The sequence below is a fragment of the Coffea arabica genome, chromosome 6c (genome assembly GCF_036785885.1).
Source record: "Coffea arabica cultivar ET-39 chromosome 6c, Coffea Arabica ET-39 HiFi, whole genome shotgun sequence".
Classification (NCBI taxonomy): Eukaryota; Viridiplantae; Streptophyta; class Magnoliopsida; order Gentianales; family Rubiaceae; genus Coffea; species Coffea arabica.
This window is the reverse complement of record NC_092320.1, coordinates 62,146,519-62,156,936: the sequence shown is the minus strand read 5'-3', so window position 1 is coordinate 62,156,936 and position 10,418 is coordinate 62,146,519. Positions and strand designations below refer to the sequence as shown.

General features: G+C 37.1%; 1 non-coding gene across 1 annotated transcript; it reads left to right on the top strand.

Moving 5' to 3' along the window:
* Window positions 1-6,617: 6,617 nt before the first annotated feature.
* LOC113694413 (small nucleolar RNA R71) lies at window positions 6,618-6,724 on the top strand. The gene has a single exon (XR_003449364.1). It is a non-coding gene; the product is annotated as a small nucleolar RNA R71 (small nucleolar RNA).
* The last annotated feature ends 3,694 nt before the right edge of the window (window positions 6,725-10,418 follow it).

Sequence of the window (10,418 nt, the reverse complement as noted above, 5' to 3'; positions counted from 1 at the left end):
CAAATACAAAAAGAGTAAAGAAAGTCTTAGCCAAGATATGGTGAAGCCTTCCAAAAATCTCCTTGTCTTGAATTTAGATGATTACAAGATGAAACCTCAATTGTCCCTTTGCAAGTACCTAGCTAGAGAGAATATGTTTTTCTGTAAGAAACTAAGCTACGTATGGCTCTCCCAGACCTCTCTCAATGTCTTAGCCTAAAAACTACTCAAAGGCTCTATTTTTCCAAGTCAAATTCTAACCTTTGATTCCCAAATCTGCACTTTGTTAGCATAGTCAAAAACCAATATTTTTGACTTGAAAATAAGCCATCTTTATTGCCCTTTTGTCTTCTGAGGCATGTGCACCGAATTCTCTTGCAGATTGTAGCTGGAAAGTAGTTTGAACATAAGAGAATTGACTGAGCAAATTGCAGAATTACGGCCAGAAAACGCGCCTACACAAAACGCGGTTACAAGTCACGTTTTGTGTACTCGCGTATTCACTTTGGCCTTACTTCATCTGCGATTTTCTCTATCATAAAGGCCGAACTGGCTTTTGTGCAAAACACCAAAGTTGTATCCCTTTGAGTTAGCTTTCCAATGCTATAAAAATCATCCAAATCGGAGTTGTGCAGCCTGAGATATGGTCGAAATACTCTCACCTGGTCAAACCTCTGTTTCCAGTTTCGACCACAGAGTGCAGCTTCTGTATTCCGACTTTTTGTCCATGAAATGGGCAGAATTGGATTTCGATGTCTTCATACGAATTGTAGGTCTCTTTCTTAGCTTTAAAATGGTATAAAGATCACCTTAATCCGATAAGTGTAGCTCCAGATATGATCAAAATACTGAAGAGTGTCAAAACTGATTTGTCTTGCATTTCCTCACTTGAACGTTTTTCACTTCATTCTTCTTGTTACCACTTGAATTCATCACCAACTTTCTATTTTTCATCTCATTTGACATCCTTTGGTGATTGAATCATCATTCCTGCATAAAAATGAAGTTTTTATCATTAAAATCACTAAAAATGCAATATTATCCACTTTTACCAAAAATATATAATTTTACCAAAAACCTCTTTATTTTATTTATAAAACTAGATAATCAACTCAAAATTAACTAATAAAATGCACTTAAAAATACGTAAAATAAACTCTTATCAAATACCCCCACACTTGAATCATTGCTTGTCCTCAAGCAATATGAAATATAAAACCAACAATGATCCAAAAATTGAAAATACACATATGTAGTATTTCAACTCCATTTCCTTGAATCAAGGTAAATAACCCTTATGTGATCTTTCCATTAAGTTCAAGTACTCATAATATCAAGCAAAGAAGAGCCAAGTATACCATAATTTTACCAATTCAACTCAACTTCTTATTTTTATCCAATTTTGCAAGCAAGCAACTCCTATAGTCAATAAAAATGCTAACTAATCTCATGATCAACTTCTTATTTTTCTTAAAGAGGGATTTAATTTACTTTTTATTTATTTATTATTATTATTATTTTTTAATATATTTTAAGGGTTAAATATTACTTAAGTTGTGAAAAATGCCTTTTGACGCGAAGATCAACATTTTTAGATGCAGATCCCCGGTTACTCAACATTTCACATACTCAAGTTGCTTTGCATACTCTTAATTCAAGTACCTTTTTACGCGAATGTCGACATTTGTAGATGCCAACCCCCGGTTACTCGGTATGAGAATCATTGGAGTAGAATAACCCTTTTTTTTCTTTTCTTTTTTTTTTCTTTTTTTTTCAATATATATATATAATAAAATTCCCTCTAAGAGTAATCATGAGAAGAGTATGACACTTATTAACCATATTAATTTCTTATCTTATAAAATTAGACAAAAAGAAGAATTTTCATCAAATATACAAAATGTAGGCATAATTTTTTCCACTTTACTAGATATACTTTCCTATAGATGTAAAAATTATAATCACATAAAAATCATTTCCAAATTTCATGAGAAAAGAAGTATCAAAACCACATATATTTATTTCAAAAGGATAAGTGACAAAATTTTATTTATTTATTATAGTTAATAACATATATGTGTATAAGGTTTTGGAAAAATTTTGACAGAGTCTCCCCTTAAAAGTGGACTAAAACTCCCTGCCAGCAACCACAAGAAACACAATTTAAGCACAAGAATTATATCGAACACAACTAAAATCACAAGTACCACACATTTCTTCCCCCACACTTAGAATACACATTGTCCTCAATGTGTAGGGAAAGAAAAGAAAAGAAACAAAAGAAAGGAACAAGTGACTCCCCAAGTGATATGGCTGCGGTCCAGTGAAGCCTTGAATCCTGAGCCATCGACCGCTCAATCATCTACATTCAACGACCTACTAGTTACTGCCACAAGTTCCAATATTCAAAATAAGGAATGTAAGTTAACATTTTTCAAACAAAAGATAAAAATAACACACAAACAAGCAAACAAAAGAAAAGCCAGCCAAAGGGCAGCCTCAATCATCCTCTTCATTGTCATCTTCATCATTATCGACGGGAGGTGGATGTAAGCCTAGATGATGTTCAATGCGGTCCAGGCGAGTATCTAGTCGGGCTAAATGATGGTCGATGTCATCCAAGCGGCCGAAAAGCCGCTGCCAATTGGTTTGTGGCGGAGGAGGAGGTGGTGCTGCAGTAGATGGTCCAGCTTCATCGCGACCATGTCTAGCCTTCTGTCTCCGCTCCTGAACAGGGCGTGGAATGTTCCCCGTGCCAATACCAAGCCGACGAAGAGTAGTAAGAGTCATTTCAGCTTGTGGAGGAACATTCTCCCGCCTCATGCCTTCCAAGCGAACCTCAAAACGGGGGAAGATTAAAGTCAGTAGACGAGGAAATGAAAGTTTGAAGGAAGTTGTCTTACGCCTCGCCATAGACCTAATGTGGCTGATGATGATGTTCGTCAATGAAATTCGAGCATACGGGGAAGTTCGGTTATGGAACATGTAATCAAGGAAGTAAATATCGCTCTTGCGAACCTTCGTGTGCCCCGTCTTCTTTGGGATGACATTGTGAGCCATCATGTAAATGATAAGCCGATGACGAGGTTCGAAGACATTCGCCAAAATGGTCTCCTTCCTTGTAGAGCGAAAAGGTTGGTACTCAAGACCAAACTTGGCCATGGCCAGCGAGGGATCCCACCTCCTATTCGGGGGAACAAACTCCTTCTTCAAATCTACTGGACGGCCGTCATCCATACACCCCAAAATAGCGGCCAAATCTTGTCGTGACAAGACGATTCGTCTTCCACGTACCCAGGACTCAACTATTTCTCCACTATGACGCGCCTTACTCTCAATGTTAGCGTAAAACTCGCGCACCAAGTCGGGGTAGTAATGGTTTGGTAAGGTGAGAATCGGAGCCCATCCTAGCTGAGCAAAAGCCTCTGAGATGTTGTACATCATCTCAACTGGTGGACTGACGTGCATCTCAAACAAAAACTCCAAATTAGCACGCGCCTCATGCCACTCCTGATTCCTGCGAGTGTTGAACCTAGCACTGTCAAATACCGATTTTTCCGCTCCACGGGAGGTGCCCTCACCAGGCTGTCGGTTAACTGGTGGAGGAGAAGGTGAATTCTCCTCCTCAGTCACCTCCATCTCCTCATTAACCTCCCTCTCCTCACTACTAGAGGATGAAAGTACCGCTCTTCTTCCCCTTGGCATAGTACCTCAATCACGTAGAAGGATGTTTGGTGATGCTAAAAATGTCAAAAGCCCTATGAAACAACCTCCAATTGACCTCCAATTGAAGAAATTAGAGTTTAAGAACCCTAACCTTCAATCCCTCAAAAACCTGATTTTAGGTGTTTTTCTTTGATTTTAATCGGTTAAAAAGGGTGTATGAATCTCAAATGGTGTTGGTGTGATGATATCTAGCAAGATTATGGAGTATAAATGGAATTCTGTGAGTTGGGCAGAGGAAAGATGGAAAAACGCGGCTGGAAAAATTGCAGAAGTGAAGAAATGTTCTGGAAATCGCGTTTTTGAAGCAAAAAAGTGAACTGAAAACGCGACTGAAAACGCGCCTTCAACGCGCGTTTCTGAAGTCGCGTTTTCTGCACAAATATTGCAGAATTGAAAACGCGGTTAAGCATTAAAACGCGACTTGAAGTCGCGTTTTACTGTGTCGCATTTTCATTTTTTGCTCAGGCGAGAAAACGCGACTTCCTCAAAAACGCGACTTCAAGTCGCGTTTTAAAGGCGCGTTTTGTGTTCTGCAGGCGCAGAATTGAAAACGCGATTCTGAGAAATGCGACTTTTAGTCGCGTTTTCTTGGAAAACGCGTTTTCTGCTTCGATTTTTAGCAGAATTTCAACTTTTGAAAAATTACAAAAGGTACCCCAATCACTCAAAATGCATCATGGATCATTTGTTTGCAAATCTTATCAATGTGCGCACATGTAAAATGATAAAAAACATGCATTTTACCCCTTTTCGACGGATCAAATACACCTTTAACGCAAATGAAGGGGTTGAGTGGATTGATCAAAGTTCGCATTTTTTACCTCAAATGGTCATTCTTGCTTCCAATTGTCCACCCTATAATACAAAAACAACAAATTAACTAAAACACTTATTTAAGTCTAAAAATCACAAAAAATTAACACAAATAACATAAACATTGGGTTGCCTCCCAATTAGCGCTTTTGTTTATAGTCGTTGGCTCGACTGAAAAAGTTGAATCTCTTTAGAGCATTAGGGAGCGATTTTCTCCCCATGGGTCGAAACTCCCGAGCCAATCCACCATGTGGTGAACCATGCATTGATCTTCATAGTCCAATTTCCTCAAATGCCAAGGAGGAATATTAGACTTGTCATAGAGAGGCTCAACTTCACCTTGGAGTGGATTTTGCTTGTCTTTTCTGAATTGGCTCAACTTTTCACCACTTTCTTCATGGAATGGCGAATTTATTAAGCCAACTTCCATCCTTATCTTCTCCTCCTTTGTTCCTACACCATGAAAGTTAGTACCAAGGACATTTATAAATTTAACTTCTTCGGTCCTTTCTTGGTTAACCTTTTCATCATATGGCATATTAGAAACAAGAGCAGTAGGCTCTATATTCCCTTCTTTATTATCCAAATTGAATTCCAATTCCTCACCATTAACCCGTAATATAAGCTTACCTTTTTCTACATCAATTATAGTTCGTGCAGTGGCTAAAAACGGTCGTCCTAGAATAATTGGCATTCTCACATCTTCTTCAATATCTAAGACAACGAAATCCACAGGTATTATAGATTGTCTTACCTTTATGAGCACATTTTCCAAAATACCCATGAGACGTGTGATTGACCGATCCGCCAATTGCAATGTAATATTGGTAGCTTTTAGCTCTTGAAGTCCCAATCTCCGGGCAACCGATAACGGCATAAGTGACACACTTGCACCTAAATCACATAAAGCATTAGAAAAATGCAATTGACCAATAGTGCAAGGAATAGAAAAACTTCCCGGATCTTTCAATTTAGGAGGGAGTTTATTCTTAATCAATGCACTACACTCTTCCGTTAATGCTATCATCTCATTATCTACAATTTTCCTCTTCTTTGACATGATGTCTTTCAAGAAACGTGCATAAGAGGGAATCTGTGTTATAGCATCAATGAAAGGAATGTTAATGTGCAATTGTTTAAACATTTTGAAGAACTTTTCAAACTCCCGATCCTGTCCATCTTTCTTCAACCTGTGAGGAAAAGGTATCACATTAGAATTTAATTTGGGATGAAATGCATCAATATCAATGATAACATGATCATTTTGACTTTCTTACTCCCCTTCAATTGCTTGCTTCTTGTCTTTTTCACAACCTGAATTTTCAAAATCGAATCCCTCAACCGTTTTACCGCTTCTAAGAATGATTGCATTGACATGCTCTCTCGGATTCACTTCGGTTTTACTTGGTAATTCACCAGGGTTTCTATTGTTGATCACATTGGCAATTTGACCAATTTGAACCTCCAAGTTTCTGTACATCCCAGCTAATTGGTCCAACCGCCCCTCAACTCGTTCGAATCTATCCGAAGTCACCTTAGCAAGTTTTTCCACCGCGATCTCCCAACTTGGTTTAGTTTCAGCCTGTGGTTGCCTTGGTTGAAATCCCGGCGGATTGGTTGGCCTTTGTTGATTGCCTTGATCTTTCCATCCAAAGTTTGGATGATTTCTCCACCCCGGATTGTAAGTATTCGAGTAGGGATTATTTGGAGCATTTCGGTTGTAATTATTGACAAATTGTACCTGCTCAGAATCAACACACTCATTAATATCATGTTCACCTCCACATATAGAACAACATGCTGCATGTGCATTAGATGAACTTGGACCAACTCCACCTTGTCTATTTAGCAACTTCATCACATTATTCATTTGAGCACTCAGCATATTGAGGGTGTCCATTTCTATCATACCTGCGTGACGTCTTGTATTACCTCTTTCATTGGCCCATTGGTAGTTATTTGCGGCCATTTCTTCTATCAAATTCTGAGCTTCTTGGGGTGATTTACCCATTAAAGCTCCACCTGCGGCTGCATCAATAATAGTTTTAGTGGAGAAAGATAAACCATTATAAAAGGTTTGTATGATTAACCACTCCGGCAGTCCATGATGTGGACATTTCCGAAGCAAATCTCTAAACCTTTCCCATGCCTCATATAATGATTCACCTTCCATTTGGCTAAAACTAGTGATATCCATTCTTAGCTTAACAGTCTTACCTGGTGGAAAATACTTATTTAAGAATGCTCTTGATAAATCATCTCATCCGGTGAAAGTATTAGGAGCATGAGAGTGTAGCCAAAGTTTGGCCTTATCTCTCAATGAAAATGGGAACAATCTTAGCCTTATAGCATCATCACTAACTCCATTCATTTTAATTGTATCACAAATTTTCAAGAATGTAGCTAAGTGTGTATTAGGATCTTCTACTGCATTACCTCCAAATTGAGATTGTTGAACCATTTGGATAAGTGATGGTTTAATCTCAAAATTGTTAGCATTTACCGTAGGCCTTACTATACTTGTTTGAGATCCTTGTGTTCCCGGTAGAGCAAAATCTCGTAGAACTCGCCTATTTGCTTCATTTTCAGCCATTTCTTCTTCAAATGGTAGTTCTATCAAAATTTCCTCTATCGGTTGCCAAATCTCTTGTTCCTCTTGCTGTTGTGTGTGCCTCCTTTGTCTACGTAGTGTCCTCTCAATTTCTGGATCGAAAGGTGCTACTTCTCGAGACTCCCGGTGCATACACTACAAACAGAAATAAGGGATATTATGCAACTTCAATGGTAAAAAAAAAAAAAAAAAAAAAAAAAAAAACTGATTACAATATAAGATTAAATATAATCTAAAAAATTAAGCTATCTAAATTAATAAAGATGATTAGGCTCTAATATTGCCGCTCCCCGGCAGCGGCGCCAAAAACTTGACGGGATTTTTATATATCAATGCAAGTTTAATTCCGATTTTACACCCGTTGGACTGCAAGTATACAGGTCGCAATTGTAGTACAAGATGTGTATCGGGTCGATCCCACGAGGAGCTATTAAAACAATTATTAGACACTAATTTACTCTATTATTTAGACTCACAATAAATTTGAGCAGAAAAATTCAGAATTTAATTCAACTACAAAAATTCTTAACTAGATAAATGCAATTTCACAAAAGAAATAGAATTCACTAAATATTAAGATCTAGGGATGTAGATTCCACTTATGACTCAAAAGATCTAAAATGAATTAATTCAACACTTGTTATTGCTCTTGTTTAACCAAGGATTCATTTCCAGAAATACCAAAATCACATTCTCATGATAATAATGGGTTAAAACAGATTAGTTTTTCCTAATCTCTTGGTAAATACTAAATCTGTTCTTATTCACACATGAAATGCAGATTTCATCCACTTGAATGTATTTCTATTCTCATGAATATACAACTCAAGTTCTACTTGTGTCATTCCATTATTTTTACCATTTCTTAATGAATAAAAACAACTATAAACCTGTTATTGGTGATCAAACAACAACAAGTAATCAAGCATACACAAGTAGATAAGTTAATACAAGATATAACAAGTATAAATCACAATCACTTCATATCACTTGGCCATAAGCTTCATCTACTCCCTAGATAAAGGAAATTAGCTACTCATGAATGATGAAACACTCATAATTTCATTAATGCAAATCATCATGAATTTACAAATACAAAAAGAGTAAAGAAAGTCTTAGCCAAGATATGGTGAAGCCTTCCAAAAATCTCCTTGTCTTGAATTTAGATGATTACAAGATGAAACCTCAATTGTCCCTTTGCAAGTACCTAGCTAGAGAGAATATGTTTTTCTGTAAGAAACTAAGCTACGTATGGCTCTCCCAGACCTCTCTCAATGTCTTAGCCTAAAAACTACTCAAAGGCTCTATTTTTCCAAGTCAAATTCTAACCTTTGATTCCCAAATCTGCACTTTGTTAGCATAGTCAAAAACCAATATTTTTGACTTGAAAATAAGCCATCTTTATTGCCCTTTTGTCTTCTGAGGCATGTGCACCGAATTCTCTTGCAGATTGTAGCTGGAAAGTAGTTTGAACATAAGAGAATTGACTGAGCAAATTGCAGAATTACGGCCAGAAAACGCGCCTACACAAAACGCGGTTACAAGTCACGTTTTGTGTACTCGCGTATTCACTTTGGCCTTACTTCATCTGCGATTTTCTCTATCATAAAGGCCGAATTGGCTTTTGTGCAAAACACCAAAGTTGTAGCTCTTTGAGTTAGCTTTCCAATGCTATAAAAATCATCCAAATCGGAGTTGTGCAGCCTGAGATATGGTCGAAATACTCTCACCTGGTCAAACCTCTGTTTCCAGTTTCGACCACAGAGTGCAGCTTCTGTATTCCGACTTTTTGTCCATGAAATGGGCAGAATTGGATTTCGATGTCTTCATACGAATTGTAGGTATCTTTCTTAGCTTTAAAATGGTATAAAGATCACCTTAATCCGATAAGTGTAGCTCCAGATATGATCAAAATACTGAAGAGTGTCAAAACTGATTTGTCTTGCATTTCCTCACTTGAACGTTTTTCACTTCATTCTTCTTGTTACCACTTGAATTCATCACCAACTTTCTATTTTTCATCTCATTTGACATCCTTTGGTGATTGAATCATCATTCCTGCATAAAAATGAAGTTTTTATCATTAAAATCACTAAAAATGCAATATTATCCACTTTTACCAAAAATATATAATTTTACCAAAAACCTCTTTATTTTATTTATAAAACTAGATAATCAACTCAAAATTAACTAATAAAATGCACTTAAAAATACGTAAAATAAACTCTTATCACTCAGGATGGAGAGGCTCACTAAAATTTTCCTCTATGGTATTGAAAAGCTCACTAAACTGCCGGCGGACTTTGAGGGGAACAAAAGATGGAAACACAGAAAGCATGTGCAGTCCCAAAGCATGCTTCTCTTAATTAATATTTCTGCCAAACTCTAAACCAAACTCTAAGGACAAATTGGTCATTTCAATGCTCTGCATGTCAGCAATGGACCCCAATACTCTGCCTGGGGAGCTAGGTGAAATTTTTAAAACCTGGAAGGGTCTTAGTGCAAGTGTCAGAAACCTCAGGGGAGGTTTGTGAAATTATCCCATAACAAAAAAACGTTGTGTAATAAGCATAGAAAGACATATTCTCCAAATAAAAGCAGTAACCAGTTGTACCAGCTCCAAAAAAAGAACAAGCAAGAGGCTGGAATGACAAAAATGCCCTAGAGAAGAGGGGATGAAATGCAATGAACAGTAATGGCCAACAGAATTCAGAGGAAAAAGGGTCTCCAAGAATAGGTAAGAAGTTAAAAAAGCTAAATTACATAAAAAGGCATAATTAGATGGAAACACATCCATATAATCAGAATCTAGAGGGCTAGAAAAGTAATAAGGAGCTGTTCTATCAAACCCTCCCATCACATCTATCAAATGTTAAAAACACTCCCCAACCAAATATTACGACCTTGCACATTCTACTAACCTTCGGGTAAGGCTAGTAATAAGGGCAGAAAAGACATATTTTCGAAACAAATGCAGCAATCAGTTGTACTAGCTGCAAGAAAAAGAATAAGCAAGAGGTTGAACGACAAAAGTGCCCCCGGAAGAGCATATGAAAGGCAATGAACAGTAACCCACAAAACGTCTTCTTATATGCTATAAAGATATCACAAATGTCCTAAGGTTTTTCCTAGTACCACTTAGCACTCCTGAAATTTTAAAAAATCACTTACCTCTCCTTATAATTACAAAATGATTATATTAACCCTCACTGGATACATAATTCACATATCAAGTAAATAAATCTCAAAATAATTAAAGGAAAAAGAAACAAAATTCACTTTCTTCTCT